The following is a 24,580-nucleotide window of genomic DNA, read 5'->3' as shown; positions in this document are numbered from 1 at the left end:
GTGCTGCTTTTCGCTCTCTTCATTCACAAATGCTACCGGGGCTTTGCATTTATGCATTTGAACTATTGTCAGTTGTGTTTGCTCATCGCAAATTCGCGTGCTGCCTGTGGAAAAATATACCGAACAAAGCGTTAAGCAAACTACCTACAATATTTTAGTGTAAATTGTTTGCGGAGAGTGGTCAACAAGCGTTCAACTTTAATTTACGCATACTCAATGTATTCCAAAGCGACGTGTTGTGAAAAATAATTAATATCAAATTTTTCTTCTGTTTAAAATTTTAACTTATAAATACAAATTGTTTCGGTTTTTTGTCGACTTTTGGTCGATAAAATAATTTTTAATCGCGGAATATGTTTATCAATTTATAAACTCATTTTTTTCCTTTAAACGCTTTTCCCAAAAATACAAAAGTACATTGTTTTTGTTTACAGATATTAGTCTCGTTTACAACAAACGTCAGAGACCTTATAAGTTCCAATATAGCATCTAGCTACTATGCAAACTGACCGATAAAAATCAAGATAAACACCTTTCTATACACTTTTATGTTATAAGAAGGGTAACTATGCAGGGTATTTTAGCTTCGAAGTTTACTTTATTTATTGTTTTATTAATATTTATTTGATTTTCACTTGATTTGCAAAGGTCTAAACTTACATAAATTAGTGCCCAGTCTGATAGTTCTTCACATGGTATATTTTTCCACATTTACATTTTTTCCTAACGCCAGTATGTTTCCTTATATTTTTTCGACATAAAATTGCTGCATTTTTCATTAACAAATTTCCGCCCGGTTATAATGCAATTCATAATGCTCCAATAATCTCCACCTAGGGCATCACCAGCGAAATTGCAGCAATTTCTTTCATCTCCAAACATACCCACAGCCATACAGCGATATATCATACATACATATACATATGTGTATGTATACTTGGGTCGAGTGAATGCACAATAAATTTAGTTGATTATTAAGCTGCTGTCTGCCTCGCAGATAACCACTTAGTCGTAGCCCAGGCAACGAACGCGTTAGCTCAGCTGCAAAGTTCACGACCGGCACAAAGCGCTATATTACAACTTATCGCACTATTATTCTGGTGTGAATATGAAAAGAAACAAACAAAACCGATGAAGACAAGGAAAGCGCCCGCCGTAGATAGCTTATACTTGTGGCACATACATACATATAAAAGCATATATATACTTGTACATACATACGTACACAATGTTAATGATTACGACAATGACGAAGTCTCTGAATGAACGGCTGGCACACTTTATTTTCTTTTTTCAGCTGCGACTCAGTTTTATTTCTTTGTGTCGAGTAATTTAAGCAACCATTGACAGGATGACTCAGAAACGCTCAATCCGTTGCTAGATGACTTGCAGAGCTTTGAGGCGAGTTCAATGTAACTAGCGCGCTATACGTTGTCACTTTAGTAATTGATTTGATTGCTTATTTACATAGGTATACTCTGTTACTAAATTCCTCAGCTACATGTTTGATTATTTGCATGCATTGCTAAGAGCACCAGTCGTATGGCTGACGTTGCTGTTGATTTTGATGCTGACAGTAAATTGCTGAAAATAATTAAGTGCTGCTCGCTGCGCCAAGTGAGTCAAGGTCAGTCAGAAGCTCTACAGCTTTCACCCATTACAAGTGAAACGCTTCTGGCGGCTATTTTCTTGAGCACCACATAAAAATAGCATGTAAATATCTAAATTTTTTCTGTATGACACAAAACTAGTAGTGTCACAATATCAAAAAGCAAAAACAGAAAAGCATAAAAATTGCTTGTGCGTTCCCGTTTGCTATGCGTATGTGGTTGGCGCCTCTTCGTCTTGTTGTTATGATGTCATGCATGAATGTGGCTCCAAGTTGACGCTTTGAAAGAAAGGACATGAATATAAAAAAATTGGCTGCACTGGTCCCTCGCCCTGCCGTTTTAAATAGAACGTTTTCTCAGATATGTATGTGTGTGTATTTGTAGTGCCGACGAGGTATGAAGCCTAAAAAGTTCAATGTATTTTTTGAAATGAGACCCTTGGTTTTTCTCCTACTGGAAGTTGTAGCGCTGCATTAACTCTGATAGATTCCACTTCATATTTTTTTTATTTTCTTAGTCCAAAATTGAGATTAATTGCAGAATTGATTGTGGAATGAAGTTGTGTTTTTTATTCTTCATAATTTATATTATTAGGTTAGGTGAGTCAAGATCCACCAGAAAGAGAAACTTTTTCAATCTCTTGCAAATTTCAAAAAAATTTGGATTTGTTTTGCATGTATGTATATGTTTATATATCGCATGCACACATACAAGTATACTCCGAAAATTTAAAGTTGATCCGGCAATATAGTTTCGGAGATATGAGCGTATTTGTTAGAATTTTTTAACTTATTGTAATCGGTTCCCAAAACTTTAAACGCGTTTTTCTCGAAACGCTGTTTACATAGTCTATAAGCAAAATTTCTCCGAAGCGTCTGGATCGAGCGATATGAAATTCTCGCCCTACCTTCTTAAATATAAATTTTTCAAAAAAAAAAAAAAAATCTATAAAAAAATCGTTTTTTTCTGACTTGCAAGTAGATATAACTCCTTAATATCGGCTTCACAGCGATTTTCAAAACTGGTTGTTTATACTACAAACTTTATAAAGTAGTTGGCTCTTCCAAAAGCTCAATGGCTCCAAGTGTTTGTACATTTCATATAATTTTACACATATAAAAGTTAAGATAAGTTGATCTATTAGAAAACATTATAACTCGATCCAGATTGTTTTTCAAAATCTCGATTTTGTCTTTCTCAAACCGAAATAAACTTCATCGCATTCAATTTTTCGAACGCTACTGTCAGAGAACTAATGTATGTAGCGTAAGTATTCAAACCATTATGCGATTTTCTTGCCGCCATTATCCACCAACTCCCATGCTAACGAGTTTACAAATTCGTTACACCCCACATAGATCGACGGGCATTTTTCATAGCCATATTTTCCGCCCTATTCTTTTGATGCTTCCATTTGTGTGATGTATTGTGCACTTTATGCACTGTGACTTGCAGTAATAGCATCACCATCACCATCATCGTCAGCGTCTGCAGTGGCGGCAGCGGTTGCACTCTTGGCACCATTTCACTTGAGCATTTCGCGTTCGAACAACAAACCCAGTTTTAAGAGCAGTTTAAGTACATATGTATATATGTATGTATGTATGTGGGTCTATTTGCACAACAAACAGTGCTCTGCACTTCCTCGCGTTGGCAATATTCACAAACTTTGTCACAGGCCATTATACAAATTGTTTTTATTTCTTCGTTTACACTTTGCACTGCAGAAAAGTTATAGAAATACGAGTATGCCAGCATCACAATTGACACATTTAACAAATGGGCATACATATATAGTATTTACATACATATGTACATATTTGTGTATACGACGGTAACGAATTATATATTTATTTATTGAAAGAGCACAAATAGTTTTTGCCAACCCATAAAGCTTTTCCTTGTCGACAATATCCAATCATTGAATTTAGTGTTTTCTCGATTTTCGTAGTACTATCATAGCCATTTTCTTAAATATGTTAGAATCTTTTCTTAGAACAACGGGTTTAGTGCCGGTGAAATGGCTCTCAAACTGTTGCATGAAAGCATTCAATATTATATCCTGCACATGGTATATTGAGTTTGCCACCATACAAACTGAATGATCAAAAAAAAGTTCTTGTAATGAAAACTTGTTTTTACTACAATATCTGAAGAAATTTTCCAGAACGGACCACTCCATATATCATATACTTACCTGCCGTACTAAATGAACGATCAAAATTAAGTTCTTGTATGGAAACTTCTTTACTTCTGAAGGGTATTCTAGCTTCGATGCAACCGAAGTTAATGTTTTTTCTTGTTTTCAGTACACAAACTGTGGGTGCGAAGTTCTATCTCACCCACCTTATAGCCCAGACATAGCACCTTCCGATTACCACTTGTTCAGATCAATGCAGAATGCCCTCACCGGAGTACGCTTCACTTCAGCACAGGGTATCAGAAATTGGCTCGATTCTTTCTTGACCTCCAAGCCGAAGAAGTTCTTTTGGGATGGGATCCACAAACTGCCATAAAGATGGGCAAACATCGTAGCTTCCGATGGGCAATACTTTGAACATTAAATGTATAACAATTTTTTCACAATAAAGTCTTAATTTTCGAAAAAAAAACCGCACGAATTAATGCATACACATATAATATTTTGAAACTTGGAGAACATTTTATACATATATATTAGGGTGGAGCGAAAAAAAAAATTGTTTTTTTTGCTTAGCCTGAGGGTAAAATGTGTAGATTAAAAATAAGAAAATTTTTGGGAAATTTTTTTTTACTAGATCTTATACATATGTAACAATGAAAAAAAAAAAATTCGGAAATTTTATTAAAAATATTAGGAAAATATTTTTCAATCGTTTTACTAATATGTTAATTTATGAAATATCGCTTTTTGGTTTGTTTGTAATTTTTTTTATTAGACCAATGATAATATGATTAAACAACAAACAATCAGCAATGAGTACTTTAAGTTAAATGCAAAAATAAGAATAAAATCTGAAAGTTAAAAAAAAAAATTTTATTTATTTATTTTTATTTTTTTGTAATTCGATTTATTGAATAGTTTTCAAATATATTTTTTTATCATATCTAATTGCCATACCTTGCAATTTGTCTACTCAAACACCTTATTTGCTGATAAAAACCTTCTACCAATATGAGAGACCTTTTGAGCTTTTATGAACTCTCTACGAAGAATTGTCTTTTTTGTCACATATATAGAATTTCTTTAAATACTCTTAGTCAGGGCAATTCAAATTTTTCTTTATGTTTATGTAAATTTAAACCTCTTATCTCACTAAAAGCGTGCACCAACGCACATGCCAACATATTACGGAAGGACCAACAACTCCATTTTAAATAAATTAAATGACAAACTTGACAAATATAATATAATTAATGATTACTCTCAGTAGCATGACCCAAAATATCTCTTCGCTCAAATTGTTCACCGCCAAGTGTAAAACTCTGCGCTGCGCCACTAATGCGGATTTTATCTAAAATCAGTAAAATGCCATTAAAGTAATTAGGGCGAACCAAGGCTTAGGCATAGAGCGCGAGTAACACACGTGTGCACATATAATTATTTGTATGTATAATGGTAATTTATACACATTAGACAGGTATGCATCACATGTGTAAAATTCATGCATAACCGTATATGCATAAATATGTAGTTTTCTACACTTGTATATAAGTAATTTAAAATGTTATGAACAACGTCACAAGCAGCATAAAAGAAGTCACTGAAGCTTGAAAGTTTCATATATGAGCGCAAGTGCAAATGCGAACTCAAGCATTTGCGGAACGAGTACCTTTTGGGCGCCCACGTAGGTGAACATTTGATACAAAAGCTTATGGTACATAACACACACACACACAAATGCATTCATAAATACATGCATACAATGTTTAGATTTATTTGTATTAAATATTCACATATACTCGTTTATATGCTGAAAAACGACAGCTGCAATGCATTTCTGTGCAATTGCATGTAAAATACATATAAACATTGGCTGGCTCAATCCTATAGCCAGTTTCAAAGGCGGACAGGTGTTGTGCCGCACGAACGCTAGAGCGCGTGTTTTGGCGTAGAAGCAATGGCGAGAAGAATGGGAAGTGGTTAATAAGTAGCTGAGTTGAGCCGGCCAGCCTAGCAAGTTGGTCCAGTAGTTTATTCATTTATCGAATGGTGAGAAAATATGTTTTACAAAGACCCCTTAACATAACACACACACAACATAAAAGCACACATACATATATACTACTAAGCTTTTATTGTCGTTAGATAAATGATGCCCATAGCAAAATGCAACTCTGCACTCGGATGCCACTCCACTCTAAAATTGTTAACACTCTGACATTTACTGAACCTGTCAATTGATTTCTTGTTTATTGTTTCACTGTTGTTGCAGATTTTGTGAATGAAACTTAAATATACATACATAAATAAAATAAAACAAGAAAAAACGTTAACTTCGGTTGCAACGAAACTATATTACCCTTCACAAATACAAAGGTTTCTTACAAGAACTTGATTCCGATTTAATATCGTAAAGATACCTCGTTAAATAAAAAGTTTTTCATACAAGCACTTGATTCCGATAGTTCAGTTTGTATGGCAATTATATGCTATAGTGGTTCGATATCGGCCGTTCCGGCAAATGAGCAGCTTCTTAGTAAGAAAAGGGCAAGTGCAAAATTTTAGATCGATAGCTTAAAAACTGAGGGACTAGTTCGCATATATACAGACGGACGGACATAGCTAAATTAACTCAGCTCATCATGCTGATCATTGTATATATTTTATAGGATCTACAACGTTTCCTTCTGGATGTTAAAAACTTCGTGCCAAACTTAATATACCCTGTTCAGGGTTTTAAAATTGTTGTCAATTCAGCGGAATCCGATTTAAGCGTGTTTCGTTGCATTTAAACACTAATCGGTACGATGCAGCGATTTCGTCGAAGGTCAATCGTCACAGAAGACTACATATCCGAAACCATTCCAATACACATTTGTATGAACTTTTAGCATCAGATTATTATTGACAATTTTGACAATATTCAGAGGTAGCACTGTACCTATAATTATATCTCTATGAATGAATGCTGCAAAGATTTTAACGAAGTTATCAGAGAAGCATTATCGAAACCTAAGGAGTTGTTCGTAAAGTTTTCACCGCTAGATGGCGGTAAATAATTATTACCAAAAATCGTATTTATAACCACATTTGATTCTTATATTAAATTGTAATTATATTGTTTTATAGTGTTCTATTTTAAACTTAAAAATTATAAATTCGACTGCGTGTTGGAAAAACTGCTTTAATATAGCCCTCTAAAGTACTTGTGATAGTGGAGATAAAGCTGTCAAAATTTTTTGACGATTGTCTTTTATTGCCGCGACAACTCAAAATATATTAAATTTACACATACAGGTTTGCAAAGGCAGATAAAGCAATTCGCTTATTTTACTCAGTATATAAACTAAAAAGTTAATTATTTTACTTTTTATAAAAGGAAAGAGCCGTGATTCCTCGACAATGATATAACGTTATTTAAAAACAGTTGTTCCAAGCAATCATTTCGAGGACCAAACAACTATTTTGTTATCTCTTCGGTACTCGTAGATAAATGTTCTTCAATGATAACATATGCGAACATACAAACCTACTCCTTGATAGATATGTCATTAGAGCAAAGAAATCAAAATGGGAATCCATATCAGTTGTCTGCTTTCCTAATATTAAATACCACTTAAACATACTATCTACATATGTAATTTGTTTCAGCCACATTAAAGCTCACTACCCTCCACTAGAATTCAATTCATTACGATTGTAGCGAAAAAGAAGCATAACGAAAGCAAAAAAACATACAAACAACATAAAATAAACAAAATGCAGCAGAAAACTAACTTTTTATTTGACTTAAGGTACTCAAATTTCATTGCATTTGTGATAAGTGCAGTTCCCCTTAGTGCAGCTCTTCGTCGCCTTTCTATCGTCGCCGTGGCTGCGAAGTGTTCGCCATAATATTGGGTGTCGATGTCATGACGCGTTGTTGTTGTAATTTCAACTCTCGTCACCAGTTTTGCTATGCGCGCCGGTGTGATGTTTTGGTCGACTTTGTGCTGAAGTGTTGTTTTTATTGTTATTTGATTTAAAGTGGTGTACTTCGTATTCTCCAGCTGATGACAATGGCTTTGTCACTTGACTTTGTCTGTGAGTAGGTCTGTCGTTCAATTCAATTCAAGGTCAGAGCGATTTTTTTTCTTTCAAAGTGCTTCAATTTCAACGACGGTGTAACAGTGCACGCTGGCGTTGGTAGGGTTAACGAGCGCTAAACAAGGAAGAAGAAGCCTAAACAGAAACAACATAAACAAATGCGTGGTATTGTAAAGGTGTTAGCTCTCACTTTACGTTGGCGCGTGTTAAAATTAAACAGTAAGTGTATATTAGGCGAAGATTTCGACGATTCGTTTAACTCTAATTAACAGTGCTAGAGTGTCGAGTGATGATTGCTTATATACGCCTCTCTGTTTTGCAAAAATATTTGGAACAATTTTCCGCTTTTGTTTGTTTTGTTTTTTTCACATGTTTGCAAAACAATTACTTTTAAATTTATTTGAATTTTTTATTTTTAACACTTTTCTGTCTTCTTTTTCAGATTTCCGCTAAAGCATAAAAATAGGCTATACCTTTATAACGGTATATCAATTCAAATGCTTTAAAAAGTATACATTTTAATATTATTTGAGGTAAGTGCACTAAATATAAAACACACAAATAATAAAAACTCTTAGTATGTACACACTCGTATAATTCTTTGGGATGTATGTATCTGTCTTACAGAACTAAAAAAAGGCCATAGTTTACTGGGTCAATAGCTGTTTAAAGCAGCAGCCAATAAATATAGTTTGGCTCTTTCTAAAAGCTACAGCATAAAAATTAGAGAAGAATTGGCTGACTTGCTTAATTATTCTTAGAAGGCACGAAGTGCAAATCCGTAATGTATTTGTAACGGGTTATCTATTTCCAATCGAATATAAACTAATTATACCTACAAATCGTAAATGCAAGCACTTCTTGGTATTTTTATGGTGTTTTTACCACTTTTTCATATATCCCTTATATTTCTCTAATATTTATAACCTAAATAGGGTATATTAAATTTGCCACGAAGTTTGTAACACCCAGAAGAAAACGTATAAAATACCTATACAATGATCAGCGCGACGAGCTGAGTCGATTTAGCCATGTCCGTCTGTCCCTCACTCAGTTTTTAAGATATCGATCTGGAATTTTGCACACGTCCTTTTCTGCCAATCTACAGTCCCAATGCTACAGTCCCCATAAAAATGTTTAAATCGAACCACTATAGAACGACATATACCATATGCAAGGATGAAATGATGCGAGACTCTTTGAATCGAGAGAGAGCTGTCAAAACCCACATTTTTTATAACATTTGCCAATCATGCCACTGTCGAACGAAAATGGATTGGGTATTATAAAAAAAACTTGGGGGGTATTTTGCATTTCGATATTATTTTTAGGTGCTCCGTCCCCAAGTAGGCCTATATAACGCATATACATCCCTATATACTTGTATTTATATTATAAAATTTTTAAAAATGCATATAACATAAAAAATTAGCATATAAATAAAAAAAATTATAACAAAGAAACAATACATGTCATAATAAAATATCATGGTTTTATAATGAACGTTTTAAATTAAATTAACAAATAAAATTTAGTTGCACGTTATTCAAAAGTATTTGTGTCGTTCTTTTCGCACTGCTTTTGTTAGCTATTTTTAGCGGGTTTATTTCTGGCATCCCGCCTTTTTTGACATCAGCTGTTCGAAATTCCCTGATTTTAATAATCAGGGAAAGAGAATAACAGAAAAATCAGCGAAAATGAGAGAGTCTCGCATCATGTCATCCTTGCCATATGTAGCTGTCATTCAAACTGACAGATCAAAATCAAGTTTTTGTGTGGAAAACTTTTTTATTTGAAGAGATATCTTCAGCAAATTTGACATGAACTATTGTACAAAGCAACGGTACAATCTCCGAATAAATTTAATCGGACTACTATAGCGCTATATGCCATATAAAGTGATCGATCAAAATCAAGCCAAACAAATTATTATACATAAACTTTTTTTTATATCTCAATGCTATATAGCTTCGGCGTAACCTAAGTTAAAATTTTTTCTTGTTTCCTTTTATTTTAATATGACTGGTAACCACCCTAATTCGTTCTTGGAATCATCGGATTTCCTAATTTTTGACTTGAATACTTTTAATGATTTCGTAAATGTCAAACGTTTCACTAAGCTATCGTACTCTCACTTGTGTGTGTTTCACTCTCACTGGGAGTCTCTGCAACATAGCCACTTATGCAGCCAACAATTTACTTAACTCGTATAAAAATAAATTTGGATTTGCCAACCAGATCGGCAACTAAGTACTATCGGTTAGCAAGTTGTATGCAACAAAATTGGCAATCGATGCACATTCACCTATACGGTGGAGCTAATGACAGGCGCTTACTTAGGTCTGTCTGAGTGTATGTCTGCATGTTCAAAGTGCTAAACGTTTAATACAAGTACATATGGCAATTTATTTTTAATACTCTTGCCATGTGTATGTACAACATTTTTTACTCGCGTATTCGCGCTATTTTCGCGCTTTGTTATTTACAGTACAGACTCGATAATAGAAACATTTCAATTAATCGATCATCAATAAATTATTTTTGTTGAATTTTAATTTGAATATTATTGTTTTGCTCCAAGCAAAAGCAAAACTAATTTTGACGGAAATTAAAGTAGCACTTTTCGCGGCTTCACTGTATTTATCTCGATTTTTGATTATCTATCGTTGCACCTACAGCACAGTGGAAATCAATTTACTTTTAATTGGGCTCCGCGTTTGCGAAGCCAACTGATTGCCTCGAACTACGTCGCGCCCGTGTTCGCGTTGGGCTACTCCTCATGCCTGCTGCTTTGCCTTGATGGCGTTTGCACAGACCGCAAATTCTCAGTTTTACTGGCGGTTGCGGTCGATTAAGTTTCGAAAATTTTCGACAATTTTCTGCACATAAACGATTAATAACATGTAGAAACTTAAAAGTCTTTTTTATTACATTAAAAATAAAAGAGAAACTTTTTTATAAATGTTTAAAAGTGAAAACCTTTTTTAGCTAACGAAGGTGTGATTGAAAATGTATAATTATCATGAAAACCTTAAGCAAGTGCAGTGAATTTAAAGTTGTTCGTTCATACCTAAAGTTATGTAATTAAGTAGAACCAAAAAATTTAAATGGAAAAAAAATGAAGTTCTTAAAGAATTGAAACAGCTAAATAAATGTAATATAATAAGAATTTAATATATACCATATATAAAACAAAATTTATTAAAGTGAAAATAAAAAAATATTCCGCTTAAAATAGTATGAAATCGCATATAAATAAATTAAGTATATTCAAATGATTATATAATAAATGAGAAACTTAACCTAAATGTAGTGTAAAGTGTTAAGTGGACAACATAAAATAAAGTGAAAATCCTGCGCTTATATAAATGAGAAATATAAAAATTAATTATGACGCAAAATTTGAAAATTTAAAAAAAACTTAAACTTAAAACGAAAAGAAAGAAAATAAGAATAAAAATTGTTCTTTGAATTTGGTTTGAATAACGGTACTATGCAACATCGTTAGGAATTTTTATGTTTGCGGCTTTTACTATAGGAATGCAACACTGGCTTGCAGTGGCCCACCTATTGTGACAGCCTAAAACAGACAATTTTTAGAAATTAAAAAAAAATACTGTTTCCATTATTTTAAAATTTTAAAATATGAAAAAGACCTTCAAATAATTTTACTTGAAGATATTGTCCATGCAGTGACCTACGTTCAATCAAAAATTAACAAAAAAATGGCGTCGTTTTAAAGAAAAAGTTGAAATTTACCCACAATTTTGGTAGTTTTTGGCCTGGCAAAATTTGATTTCAGTTTAAAAAAAACTGGTAGGTCATTGTATGGAGAACTACATACAGAACATGCAGAAATTTGATAGTGATCAGATCATTTGGCTTCGAGTAATTATTCAAGCAAATACGAAAAATGTAGTTTTGAGAAAAATGTGTTAAGGATAAACTGATAAGCTGATTGATTTGAGCGGCTACACTTTTGAAAGCTGTAACTCAAAAACTCTTTAAGATATCTATGTAAACATTTAAAGATATAGCCTATCGAAATATGGAAAAAATAATTTTTTTTAAACGTCAAACTAGGTGTCCCTTTTAATATATAATCGATGTGCAATTCAGAAATTTCATGTATTTACCTCCTACTACACATTGACATCAAATTATATTTAATTTAAACGAATATAAAAATTAAAATTCAGCTCTAAATTTAATGTAATTTCTTAACACAGTAAAATGTTATTTAGTTATTTTTAGTTTTCGATTTATTAGTGTTGAAATTTTACGTTCTAAATTTTATTAGAAAATCGTAAATTATAATAACATCAGCTATTAAGAAGTCTCAACGGTTGTTTTACGGTTTTTAGCCGGCGAATGCCTGAGTTCAGTCTTTATGGCGCTGCGATAAAAATGTGTGAAAAGAGTAAAATTTTTATTTTAAAAAACTGTTTGTGAACAACGAATTGTGAGCACGCTACAGAAGCAGGAAAATGCAAGTTTTACAAATTTGAATGTAATTATTTAAATAGTTATGGTGTTTAGGTGTAGACTGAAGGATATAAATATACAAATAGAAAATATATATAAAACAATTTAAAAAAAAATTAAATAAAAAGTCGTATTAATTTTTACAAACTTTTCTATTTTAAATGGCAGCACGGTGTAGGGCATCAGCTATATCAATGCAAATTAAATTGTTTTGTTTAACACATTCTTCGAGGGGAGAATCTGATGAATTTATTGTTGTTTATTTGCTTTTTTTTCAATTTCTCGTTGGTGTTGCGTGCAAGCGTGAGATACTTAAGTTTGGCAGCTTTTAGAATCACTTATTTTTGCAGCAAGCGAAGTGAAAATTGAAAGCGTTGCATGGCTAAAATTAAAAGTGCGCGAGAAAATGTGTAGCGCGAGCGATAAATACGGTAACGGAACGTTCCCAATGCGGGCTAGAGCGTTCGCGTTGAGTTTTTGCGGCTAAAAAATAATTATAAAGAATTGGCTACATGGCATTAGTTGCAATTGAAATTAGAACGCGCTTTTATATAATACATAAATATGTGTATAAATTGAAACATATGTATTAGTACACATGTACATATGTATTTACAGCTGCCAAATTGACAGCGCTATTATTTTTAGTTTTTTTCTTGTGTGTAGAAGGCATGTGTGCTCGTAGCTAATTGACAAGTGAAATATTGAAACAAGATAAAAAAAAGGAAATAATTATTTTTACAACACCACAGCATGCGGGAGTGAGCAGCCTTTTATGGGCTGTATTAGCTAGACGGATACAGTTTTTATATTTTATTATTATTTTTATTTCAACACAAATAACAACAATGCGCGGCTGATGAACTCTTTTTGCCGGCAATAACCTCAAATTATAAGTGCTCACCACCAGCGCTGGCACATAGACAGGTAAATAGATATGTGTGGTAAATGTCGACTTATGTACTATATATACATAGATAATTATTTTTGAAATTTATTAAAAATTTATCGTGTGATTGCATGCCAAAGGCGAAAATAATAATTAGAACTTTCGGTCGCACATCAAAAAATTAGGTCAATAAACACACTTTTATTTACATGCATATGCACATATGTGTATTATTTATATGTACATACATACACTACAGTTATAAGTCGACAAATTGTGAGCAGAATCAGAAATGCGACAAGTTGAATTAAGCATATTTTTGTTGTATCAATAGCTGTTAGAAAGAAAGCAATGGTGTGTTTAAAATATTGCCATGTTTTAAAAAATTATGATGTAACTTTTATTTTTTCAATAAAATTAATATTTCTCAGCTCAGTAAATAAATGTTTTATGACTTTCTTATTATGAAATAATTTGCAAAAAGTGTTGCAACTAGCAAACACCATTAGATAATACTTTTATTGTGTGCATTAAGTAATTCAAACAAAATGCAATATTTGCAACAATTTTATTATGATTAAAACTTCTCCGAATCATTTATTCACAATTTCGCAGCTGATTTTACGCCCGCAACCGCCTTAATAAACCGACTAATTGGATACCTGCTCGCGATGATTGTCAGTCGGAAAGTCCGATCAGCACGTACAGTTTGGTTGCAAAGTTTTTGCGCTCGAAATGAAAATATACTGTTTTTGGTACGAAATAAGACCTTGTCTCAAGTTTTTTAAGAGGGAGTAGTCGCTGGCAGCCAAATCTGGTGAATATGGTGGACTTTAATTCGTTGAATTTTGTCATTGTTAAAACACCTTTCTGAGCAGGTGCATTGTCTTGATGAAAAATGATTTTTTGTGCTCCAACCAGGTCTTTTCTCACGAATTTTTTCTTCCAGCTGATCCAAGAGGCTGCAATAATATTAAGAGTTGATTGTATTACCTTTCTACAGATAATCAATCAACAAATTTCCTATTGCATTCCAAAAAACTAACTGCCATAACCTTCTTTGCTGATCGTTGTGACTTCACCTGCTTTGGAGCTGAACAATCAGCTTCAGTCCACTGTAAACGTTCTTGTATCAATTTATAATCATGGTGGTAGATCCAAGTCTCATCAATAGTTATAAAACAACGCAAGAAATCGATTTATTCTGTTTAAAACGTTCCAAATTATGCTGATAAATTTTTTTTCGATCCAGTTTTTGTTAACGTGTGCGGCACTAACTTTCCAAACAGTTTTTTCATATGTAATTCTCCATGTAAAATATAAAGAACTCTTTCGTTTGAGATGCCATTGTCATTAGCAATTTCACGCTTAGTCAAACTTGGATCTTCACTAAGAATATTATGAACTTCTGATATATCTTGATTTCTGGTGTGTTTGCGCTTTTTGGTCGTCCTTCGCGTGGATCATTTTGACTTGAAATAAAAAAAGTAAAGTAAAGTAAATTCACGAAGTAAAACACTTCTAACAGTTGTTCATAAATTTCCTTTGCTTTTAAACCTCTCAAAACAAAGAATCTAATCACTGCGCGATATTAAATTTTTTTCCATATAAAAAAAAATACTCTGACACGTCAACTTCAAATGGCTTGTAAACAAAGAATTAATTGACAGAATGACTTGTAACTTTGCATGTGTTCTCACGACAGATGTACCAACTTGAGAAAAAAAATATTTGGAGCTAGTTGTGCTATTTCTTGGTTGGACCAATCAACTTTTCAACCAACCTGTATGTAGTTACTAAAATTGCTGATCTAATGACACCTACGGGTCTACAATTTGTTTAATTACACTGTAATTCGTAGCTATATACGGGCGTGTGCAACCTTTGTATGTAAATGCGTGTATTGGTGAGATTACTTCATAATTTGTTATTGACGGTAGCAAAATGCAGTCATTGTACGTTAAACATTTAATAATTATATATATATTATGTCTAATGCCTCCCTTATATCAGGAATGGTAATGGAAATTTTTGAGCTTCGTGTCGTTTGATATTTACTCACCGGCATTCCTGGTGCAACGACGACGAGTTTTGTTCTACGATCACTTCATTACAAACTACTTTAGTTTGACTTTTTGTAATTTTAGGAAATTGAGAAAACGATTCTCGATAAAAGCTTTGTGCGATGGCAAACCCAAGTTTTCAAAATACTAGTATTCTGAAATCGCATGACATGTTAATTACCAACCACTAGTTATTAGTCCTCAGGTAAAATTTTGAACAGGATTTGCTAATATGGTTCCTGAGTCACAAATGAGACTTTCTTTAATTTTCTATATTGTTACTTTTAACGTTCTTATTGGTTTAAAAAATCTTATGCCATCTTAAACACCAACCAAGAGCACAATAGAGCTTAAGTTGCAGTGCAAAGGAATGTAATAGATCCTTTGAAAAACTAATTTCTTTAGTTAATGAATATTCTCTTGATATTTTTTTTAAATAGAAATGTGTCTAGAAACTGTAAAATATTTATGCTGGCGCCCACATATTCATATAAAATTTATGTACGTTTTTGATACCAAACATAATCGCATTGGCTTGATAAATTGTTTGTAGATAAAATTCGGCAATGTCCAAATTTCAATTTGAATTTTGTTGCTTTTTTGTATCAAATAGTCATGTATATACATAAGCACGCAATAATGATAAATAATAAAATAAATCCATTTATATACAGAACGATTTACCTTTAAATTGCTTTGAAATTTAGTAAATATTCGATTGAGTTTGGTAAGCATCACAATATATTTATCTTCTTCAGAACTTTTAACGGCTTTCTCACAAATTTTTGTTTTGCTGTTTATATTTCCTTAAAGAAATGAATGCGAATATATTGTATACATATACTTATGTATATACAAACTTTCCTTTATCGATATACACACATAGTTCTGGAGCAGGCCTTTGATTAAAGAAGATGTGTGTACCAATACGTTTGCATAAACAGATTCGCACAAAAAGTTAACATTGCCAGTTTTTGTGTAATTTATAGGAGTTTTTGTAAGGTCCTCAGCCTAAAATTTCTAAAGTTCTCATTTTATCGCAAAACAAAAATTTTTTTTTCAGTTTCAATCATAAGAATGACTTATATAAATTTTGTACATACATACGCATATTTAAATAAAGTTAAAAAAGCAGCTTTGTATGTACATTGATATATACTATATATATACATGCTCGTATATTTATGTATGTAATGTCCCAATGCCGATAAGCAGAGCCGCCAGAGAAGCAACAAAGAAGGGAAGTATTTGCTTATCCACCGACCGCCCCGCTTTGTTAATCAACCAACCTTGACCAAAAAACACCACATTTGAAAAGCGATAAGCGCACACAACCTATACATATGTATGCAAAGACCAGGCCTTTAATTTTATGAAACCTTCAAGCAGAAATACTGGATGATGGCGAAAGCGCCAAACATGATTGCATTATTGGATAGCACGACTCTTAATTAAATGAATCAGCTGAATTTGCAGTTATTTACTTTTGATACGTACTTACATACATATATTCGAAATTGCCATTTAATATTTGATTGATAAATTATTGGCTTCAAACGAGAAAGAATCGTTAAGCTTTTTAAAGGTGACTTGACTTCGTAATGTTTATATAAATACACTTTCAAATAATTTCAAATAAAATATGAGTATACGCTTGGTCTTAATTCTCTACACTAGTTCATTTAGGGGCTGTTTTAGAGAACTTATAACAAAATTTTATGGCACTGATTTCCCCAATCTTGTTCAAGTTGATCGCCGATCTAATTAAAAAATCAAATTTTCGTGAGAGCTATTTTAACCATACGTGGCTCTTCTTATTCCTACAGGATGAAAGAATAAATTTATGATTTTCTAGAAATCGAGTTATATTCCTACAAAATTTATAAAGTTAAAGTATTCGAAGTAAATGTATCGATATCTATTCCAATAAAGTACACACGATCTTTATTACGTGAATGGAACGGCCTTTCGGGTGAGTTTAGCTTTTTACTGCATTCTAGAAAAAGTGTGGAAAAGCAAGAAAACACATTAATATGAAAGAGTTGTTTACAGAGCCCTTTTCCGGTGTCAGAGGAAACGCAAATTGTCTGCCACAAACGATAAAAGGCGGTCGAATGAATTATGGCGCGAACGAGCTGGTTTGGTCTGTATGTGGGGATTCACGTAAAAATCATAGATGTGAATGAGGCGACTGCAATCGTAACATGTTGTATCATGCGCTACATTTGTACATATGTTCATATGTGTACATAACTATAATATAACTTTAATATAAATATAGTGTAGCATTTACTGCCATTTGTCAAGAAGTCGAATGGAGTATTGGACTTCGTGTCTCACACTCGCTGTGCGATTAAAAAGCAAATTTTAGCTGTAAATTCGACATTTGATTTTATTTTAAAATTGCTTCCAACGTTTTATATGTTTGTACAAACCTTTCGGTACCTGTCACATTTAGTGTTTGTTTATAGTATATGCATATACATATGTATTGTATATATGAATGTAGGTATGCTTGTATGCATGTAGTTATTTAGCTGGAAGGGAGCTTTTTTCATTTCGATTGTTTATAGGAAAATGTTGGCATTGATCGTACGAGTATTTTTGTTATTGGAAAAAAAAGTTGCGCTTAGTTTTGATTATGCCGGTGTTTTAATGTACATGTTTACGATAGATATATGTATATATACACATATTTATTTATTTTACTGCTTGAATGCATTTGTGAAAGTCACAGTGTAGTGAGCAGCGCCAGCACCGCGACCACGAATAGTCAATTTGAAAGGGACCCCAAAGTCATATATTTACATGTAGATATATACAGTCAATACATATGTTTATATAAGTACATACATATAGCATCCAGCAATAACTTTAAACGTTGAAAGTAATGGAACACAAATTTTGAATTTACGAATACACTGAACTAAATTTTCTATATTTTTCTAGTTTTTTTTTTTTACAATTGTAATCACAAGTCGAGTGGGTGTTGCACACAATCATAAGAAAATGTACGAGAGTATAGAAAAACCTGGCTAATCAACCAAGCTGAAAAGTTGGTTTTTGCGCTCTCAACTGGCTAACCCACCAGTGTCAACACACAAACAGACAAACATTGCTCAACACGTTCAAATACCGACAGCACTTACTCATTTACTTTACATACAAACTTACACTTGGCGTTTCAATGGCTGAAGTTCTGGTTTCTGCCTTTTCACCCACGCATTTCCATTAAATTCCAACAACATTTTGTAAATAATAATAAAAAAATTAATATAAAATAATATACATTCGGTGAATGCCAATCAAAATATTATACAAACATGGACATGGTGGAGACCATATACTTATGCACCATATATGTACATCCATAGTACATCAAAAGCGGCGGTAGAAGACAATAAGTAAAAATTAATTGTCTTAATTTGATCGTCGTGATTGAGTTTATTGAAATTTAAAATAATCTTAGTTATTTTTAATTTTGATATCAAAAAGTTGTGTGTAAGTTTTTTTTTTATTAATTAACTAATTAAAAATTTTATACCCAAAACAGGGTACATTAAACTTGCCACGAAATGTGTCATATAAAATGATTTTTTTTTTTTTTTTAAGTAGGGGGAAGCATCGAAAGCCGAAGTGTGGAACTTTAATCCGCTAAACCTAACCTACTACCAACTCAAGACTCTCCCACGGAACCACCTGATTAAGTATTACTTCGTGGGAGTGATAAGACATTTAAGTCTCCTCTATAGTACGGACTGACGGACGCCTAATCTGTTCCATATATCTTAGTTTTGTCATAATTGAGGCTGAGTCGTCAAGTTTTCCACCATAAAACTACCACCGAGTGAAGTTTTAAGTTTTTCCCTTGTACTCGAAAAGCGAGGGCAATAAAAGAATACATGCTCAGAGTCTTCTATGCACTCTGTACACATCGGACAGTTCGGACTAACATCATGATGGAATCTATACAGGTAGATTCTAAAGCACCCATGTCCATGTCTACTTAACTATAATGATCGATCACAATCAAATTGTTGAAGGGAAAATTTGAACCTGTGAAGGGTATTATAGCTGCAGCGGTGCAGCCGAATTTAGCGTTTTTTTCTTGTTTAAGATAATGATAGAAGAAATAAGGTGATATATAAGTATGTCAATCTAAAGAGATTTAACAAGATTTGAACAACACTTGAAAATATTTTGAGAAGCGATGCCGCCGGCTTCTTATTTGAACAATGTTTGCAATAATACTTGTTTTTTTTTTGCCTTTTTTGGAAATTTTAAAATTATTTCTATTACTAATAATATTAAATCAACGGCAATAAAGAATATAATATTGACTATATCACTTTTCTAATAAATTAAGGACACTTCGCTTTGTGCTTTTTTTTTATTTACATGCATTTGTATGTACAATACTAATTTGTAATTATCAAACATACACATATTTTGTAATTATCAAACATACACACATGCTTTTGTCGGTGTGAATGTAGTGTATTCCAGTTTTATTTTTGCCAGTTATGATTATATTGATATTTATGTACATACATACATAGCAAAGGGTTATATGGAAAAGAATATCTACCTATCAAAGCGAAGCGATAACTGTGTGATTTGTGAATTTTGCCTTATGTTTTTGTGTGCGTATGTGTGTGTGTCTAATTGAGCTTTAATTATTACAATCGTTTCTGTGTTGAAATATTTGCGCATTTTGTGTTCATTCTTTGCTTTGTGTTTCAAACTTTTTGCTCCAGTTATTTTTACGCACTTATACACACACTTCACACCACTACACGCAAATAAATACATATATAATATGTATAAATGCTCACAGCCATGTTAGTACGTACACCAAAACAATGCCACCGCTTATAACAGATTATGAATTTTCCATTGATTCACTCAAATGAAATTTTTATTTCAATTTTTTTTTTTCACGTTTTTTTTGCCATACAATGTTTATTGAGTTCGTTGTGTAACGAAGCGCACAAATTGCATTTTTTATAGAGTTTTTCAACAAGTTTTTTTTTAACAAGCTTGTAGAAAAAATTGTCTAGCAAACATACTTTCATGTTATTGCGCATGCGCACTTCACCAACACACAATTGACAGAAATCAGCCGACAGCTGTTTCTTGTCTTGTACTCGTGCTTTGGTTAAAAGGCTTATGTCCATTTTGCACGTGTTTAAATTTGCACGCTTAACACCCTATTTCACATTTTTTAGGTGTTAGGCATGTTCAAAATCAGACGGGACACCTGCTAGCAAAATATAATAACAATGGGTTATATCCACTTGCAAGTCATAAAAAACTCATTATTTCGAAGAGGCATTTTATTTTATAAATAAATAAAAATTGTGCCTGATTCTAATAAACTTTAATAATCGGCGATTCATTTTGAAAAAATTTGGATTCCCTCGATCCCGTAGCCGATCTCCAAAAGAAACTCCGAAAAAAGGCTTCTGGCGGTGAGGAAGAATTTTCTGCATGAAATTATCTCAAAGTCAAAACAAAAAGAAAAATATATATTGTTGCTATAGATGAATAAAGATAATAATCTAAGGATAATTTAAAATTTTGAGTTTTGACTTCTCAAAAAAGAGTTAAATTTCTGGAAATAATTTTAAATATGGTGTATATGGTATATCAAAAAAGTTGTTTTATTATAGTAATTTAGGTCTAGCCCTGCAAGCTTGGCTCCCAAACTATCCAACAACTATGTAAATATATCTAACTACGAAGTAATGACATTATCGTAAATTTTAATAGAAGTGACTATATCTCCGAAGCAAATGACATCATTTATTAGATACGACTCCTATTCTTATTTGATTTTTAATTTGTCGTGCCAAAGTACCGCTCATATTGAATAGCAAAATCTAGCTGATCTGTGTTGAGTGGATAGTGCCTTCCGTTGTACCGACACACATACTAAGTACATATTTTATAAGTATCGATGTAAGTAATATGCATGTCATTTATCATCCATACCAGCGTGTATAAAAATATCTTGTGTGACATAAATGCAATAATTTTTTTTGTTTTTTATTCAAATAATGATGCCTGTGTAATTTGCGGGAAAATCTCACAAACAATTTCAATTTCGTTTCACTTAGTTTGCGAGTATGTCGTATATGCATGAGTCTATTAGAGAAGTATCTGCATTAAAAATATCATTATGTGTCACAATATTTAGTACTTAGAAGCGAAATATTATAGCAATTTGGTTTTGCCAAAAGCAATAAAATTCGCTTCTTTGTAAAACGTGCTGCCGCTGGTGTTATTTCATTTATAATTTGAGTGTATATGTATGACATATTTGCTTATGTGTCTGTGATTAACTGCATATGTATGTGTTATATGAATGATTTTCATATTGTGCGGCAATCTTTTTGCGCGTATTTTGCTCATAAATGCTTAGTTTGTTTTTATTTTTTGATTGTGAGCGCTTGGTGTGGTCATCAAGTTCATTTACCCAATTCTCGCGTGCTGTGTGCCGACCTAATTCGAAAAAGTATTCAATGTGTTTGTTGGATGTTTTAGACATGTGCTTTTGTGCATATGGGTGTATGTACATATATACCATATTCGGTAAAAGTATAAACTGCAATAGATATCAGCAGTTAAAAAAGTAATTGCAAAACAATCAACTCAAGCAGACTTTTCATACAAAGATAAATTTGAAAAAAAAAAAATTATAGTAATTTTTATTTTTATTTTTAAATTATATTAGTTTTTATTTTTTTTTTTTTAACACACGCTGTATTTTGGTATAATTTTTGTCGTCTTTATTTATTGCATTAAATAAGTTTTCGATTCGCCATTTTTATGCTCTTTTTTATCTCCTTCCCTTTTATTCTATTCTTCCAACATAGCTTATGATCTCTTTTGGTGTGAAAGAGGCCGATGAAGGAATCTGGAGAATGCAATTCTGAAACATATTCAAGTACAAGTATTTTCAAAATCATATTTATACCCTGAACAGTGTACATTGAGTTTGCCACGTAGTTCGTAACATCCAGAAGGAACCGTCGGAGATCTTATAAAAATGCTTGTATGTATTTATAAATGATCAGCGTGACGAGCTGAGTCGATTTAGCTTTTAGCTATGTATGTATGTCCCTCTGCATATACGCGAACTAGAACTGATGTTTTGCACGCGTCCAAATCAAGTTGCTGTGTGGAAAACTTTTTAATTTGAAAAGTTATATTCACAAAATCTGGCATAGATTATTGCGCACAAGACAATTCTACAATCTGTAAACTTATTGTTCAGTTCGGATCACTATAGCATATAGCTGCCATGCAAACTGGCCGATCAAAATTAAGATAAAGAATTTTTTATTTAATCCTTTTATATGCTGCTGTCTTTATATCTCTCAAGCAGATAATATTTAGAGTATATATGTATATATACATACATATACAATACATATAGAGCATTAAGACTTTGATTAACATCAAAATTCGCTCATGTTCCCACAAATATATACTTGTATGTACTTTAATAGTTATGACCCAGTGCCCAAGCCACACTTCCTCATTGCAATTACATATGTGCTTATGCATACATACACTTGTATTCCGCCGTATATTTGCTGAAATTCTTTAACTATTAACAATTACTAAACTGCATATCTACACACACACTTACACATATGATAATAATATTATGCGGTAAATCATAGTGCACCGCATAACGTTCCGTGCCACATGACCACATGCAGCGGTTCACGGTATCAGTGACTGCCGTAAGCATACATACATATGTACACACATATGCTCCTATCTGAAGTGCGGTTGTCGGTAGCATGACTTGAACCCGCAAACTGACACGCCACGTACACACCATTCCATACATTCGTTCTGCCACACGCCGACGCACATGTGGTCTCTGCCTTATTACTTTTTTTTTTTTAAATAATTTTTAACATTATATGTATGTGAGTGTATGTTTATAATACTTATGTACATACATAATTTTTTCTAAATTCAAGAATTTTTGTGCTTCAGCTGTTTACGTTCAGTTTCTCAAATGGTTGAATGAATGTTGCCCGCCCGCTTAGCTATCGCATAATATGCCCACATGAACATACACACATACATATTTTTGCCTAAAAATATCTAGATATTTATACCCTGAACATGGTATATTAAGTTTGCCACGAAGTTTGTAACACCCAGAAGGAAACGTCGCAGACCCTATAAAATGTATACATAAATGATCAGCGCGATGAGCTAAGTTGATTTAGCCTTGTAAGTCTGAATTAGTCCCTCAGTTTTTAAGCTATCGATCAGAAATTTTGCACCTGTCCTTTTCTCACTAAGCAGTTGCTCATTTGTCGAAACGGCCGATCTCGGATCACTATAGCATATAGCTGACATACAAACTGAATGATCAAGTGCTTGTATGGAAAAATATTTTAATTGACGAGTTATCTTCACGAAATTTGGCATGAATTATTATTTAAAGAAATAATGTAATCTCCGAAGAAATTGTTCAGATCAGATCACTATATCATGTAGCTGCCTTACAAATTGACAATTGGAATCAAATTCTGTAAAGGGTATTATAGCTTCGGTGCAACCGAAGTAAACGTTTTTTCTTGTTTTACATAAATATGGTGTACATACGAGTATATATATATGTACAGAGAGTGGTGCATAGCCAGATACATATTTATGTATATATGTGTAAATATATTATACAAATATTTCTATTAAGTTTAGCTGAGCAGCCGATTGCCTGGACATAGCGTGCGTCTCGACAATTATTGTTGAACCATCGAGACTACGCGCAAAATTGAGTGAAATCCCCTTTAAGCTTAAGGAAAATATACACACAAATATTTGATATGCTTTATATCTACATATCTATGTGTTGGTGTAGAAATAAATTTAAAATTGTTGTAATAAATAGCCTCTCGCACACACACTTGCGCTTTTCGAAAACATCATCAATAATTACTTGCCGTTAACAATTAATGTTTACCAGTTTAACACAATTATTTGTACACCAACACAAGCACGAAACAAGTTTTTGAGATGTTAAAAAATTACACAATTAGCGGTTAAAAACACAAGCATTTCGGTGTTTGTACTTTAATCAATTATGTAGGAATTTTGTCGTGTTGCTGTAACTTACTTGTATATACGTATTGTATTGTTTATTAACCGCAATCTAAACTTGAGAGCTAATACTACGGCCTCACCTTGTTGCAAAATATACAAATGCATTTTTGTTGTTGGAACACCTGGCACTGGTCCTGAAATGATTTTTGAGAAGATATACAGTAATAAT

At 32.7% G+C, this 24,580-nt stretch overlaps 1 protein-coding gene across 12 annotated transcripts in view; it reads left to right on the top strand.

Moving 5' to 3' along the window:
• Nucleotides 1–24,580, top strand: part of Mical (Molecule interacting with CasL) — an 83,484-nt gene that overhangs the window by 2,588 nt on the left and 56,316 nt on the right. For 8 of the 12 annotated variants that reach the window (XR_011394898.1, XR_011394895.1, XR_011394896.1 and 5 more), the window contains exon 3: nucleotides 8,282–8,372. The exons of 1 other annotated variant lie outside the window; for it this stretch is intronic. The gene's annotated coding sequence lies outside the window, so the exon portion shown is untranslated. Of the gene's footprint in view, nucleotides 1–8,281; nucleotides 8,373–10,639; nucleotides 10,994–12,990; nucleotides 13,252–24,580 lie in introns of those variants that run through there. 3 more of the 12 variants (XR_011394905.1, XR_011394901.1, XR_011394902.1) reach the window with 2 other exon arrangements.

The sequence above is a fragment of the Bactrocera oleae genome, chromosome 2, assembly GCF_042242935.1.
Source record: "Bactrocera oleae isolate idBacOlea1 chromosome 2, idBacOlea1, whole genome shotgun sequence".
In the NCBI taxonomy this organism is placed as follows: Eukaryota; Metazoa; Arthropoda; class Insecta; order Diptera; family Tephritidae; genus Bactrocera; species Bactrocera oleae.
This window is presented reverse-complemented; position numbering and strand designations above follow the sequence as displayed.